Genomic DNA, 2,574 nt, shown 5'->3' with positions numbered 1-2,574 from the left:
TTTAAAATGTCCCCCTAAGCAAGGAATAAGTAGCATAAAATAAACTTTTGGGCACAGCCGCAATGTTTAATTATCTGAAAGGCATGCTGTGGATTTGCTTAAGTGTCTATTAAGCCACTGGACAGGCAGTGAGTCACAGCAGGCCAAACCTAAAATACTCCAAGTCTCAGACTCAGCAAAGGAGAAAGCTAACTTAGCAAAAAGGGTCTCTGGTTTTCCTCCTGTGAACAGGAACTCAACTTTAGACTAATTCAACATTTTAGAACCTTCACGTCTGACTTCTCTTTAGATCAGTATCTGGTTCCATAATGTTCTGAGGCAATTTTCTGAAGACTGGCACTCACAAATATAATTCACAGAAACAGACAAAAGAAATTGGTGAAGTGAAGAATCAAATGAGATTCTTCACTCCCAAACTACGGGGAACCACCAACTTTCGATTTAAAGAAAATATAAGGCCTAGTTCCCAGTCACCCCATATTTTGCTTAGGAATGGCAAAGAGTACAAAGGCAAAAAGGGAAGAATGGTTTGAGGGTGATCGTAACTTTGATATCCCAGTCAGCTCAAGTTTCAAAATCAGTGCTCTGATACTCTGCCACCCCTTCCAGTTTCATTTGAAGATAGCTTTCTCCATTGCTCAACTAATAACTACTGTGTCATAAGAATACCTGTCTAAAATTTTATATTAGGGAAATATTTTCAAATAAAATCCTCACCAAGATAACTGTGGGCCAGGACTCATTCTCCCATTTAACAGTTGAGAAAACACACAGAAACAGCTTTGCCAAATCAATACCATACATGTCATATTTGATACTTAATAGTCAACAAATAGAAGTATAATAGAATATATCTAACAATGTGTATCATTGAAAATACTTTTTAATTATTTTGGAGATATCTGATCTTTTTGGACTACTTCAATTATAATGGGCATTAATTTATAGTTGAAATAGAAAAGTGTAAATGATGAGATTATTTTGAATTTCTATGGACTTTGTGATGTTATCTATCTTTTTAAAAGTAAATTATTCTTTTTAACATTGTTTTTTAAGATTATCCAGTAATTTTAAGTTCCTGAGGCACTCAATTTGTGCAGTCTCTAGTATATTATATGGACCACAGAGAATAGAAATTAAGTAGAAAATATTTCCACTCAGAATGCATAATCACAAATACAGACACTTATACACAACTACCTATGGTTGTATTTGCTAGGTACATGTGCATACACACCCACACACCTATACATACCCACACATATTAAGAGAGATAGACTGTTCTATGTAACATTTTTGGGCTTAGAGTTCCTATTCACATTTTCCCCTCCTTCCTTCCCTTACGTCCCTCTCCATCTCTCTGTCTCCATGCTGGGAAATGAACCCAGGCCCCTGGGAAATGAACCCAGGCCCCGAGCATGTGAGAGGCAGAAAACACGTTGTTCAAATAAAATACCTCAATCAGCTAATAAATTCACAGTAGGAAAATGTGAGTCCTTTAATGATGTAGACTGTCAGTTCAAGAGGAAAAAAAAGCATGCTTAAAGGAGCATTCAAACAGCTCTTGGCTTAAGGGGGAAAAAACACCCACCCACCAAACAAACAAACCTAAACACACTAGTCTGTCATTTCTCTTTAGGCACAAGCCATAATGGAAAAGGTGAAAGTGTGATACCTCTGTCATGGATTTTGCCCTCCTCTGAGTCCTGTGTAGAGACTCAGCACTCTATGCCTTACACATCTCTAGATGTGTAAGCTAGAGCAGCCTCGCTTGTTCCTGCCTCTCCTCCCTAAGCCAGCTTTCCAACCACAAGGAATAACACCAAAGAAACACCAACCTCCCAAGCCAGAGACCTGGCAGGAATTTAAAGGTATCTCTGTCCTCTTCTCAGGACTCCTAGAAAATGCTCTCAACTATCCCTCCTAAACCATCCCTCAACTGTGCTTATAGATCAGACCACACTCTTAGTCTTAAATGTGACAGCCTAACCTTGCTCAAGTTAACATAAATGCTTTTACACAAAGTTTATTTTATACATATAGATTTTATTATTGCCATCTCCCTTTCTTTCATTCTGTAGCAGCTACTTACTACATTAAGAATCAACCTAACTTATATACAGGATGTCCTTAATCAAACCACCACACCTTTTTTGTCTTCCTACTGCCCTATCTTCCCCCTTGGCTATTCTCAAACACCTTAGTTTCATGCTCTCTTTGTCTAGTCATTCCATCCCATTTTCCTCTTGCCTACACATGAAATATAAATCTCTGGTACTTGAGAATGGTATCTAAAGTATATGGGGAGCCTCCACGTGTTTATGTTTTTGTTGAAGGCAATGAGAAAGGAGGAAGAAGGTAGAAGGAAAGGAGGAGGTTGTAAAAGAGTCCAACTACAAAGCCCTTCAGGATATTACACAAGGTTAGCCTTGAGCTGTGTTCAACCTGAGGCAGAAAATTCTTATCTTACTTAAATCTGCCTTTGTATTCCTTATCTTTTGACAATTTCTACAAGAGCAAAGAACTCCTCTAATCACAGAATGATCAAAAGCTTCCATGATTGCCCACAGCTCA

The sequence above is a fragment of the Nannospalax galili genome, unplaced genomic scaffold (genome assembly GCF_000622305.1).
Source record: "Nannospalax galili isolate Female #2095 unplaced genomic scaffold, S.galili_v1.0 scaffold3, whole genome shotgun sequence".
Classification (NCBI taxonomy): domain Eukaryota; kingdom Metazoa; phylum Chordata; class Mammalia; order Rodentia; family Spalacidae; genus Nannospalax; species Nannospalax galili.
This window is presented reverse-complemented; position numbering follows the sequence as displayed.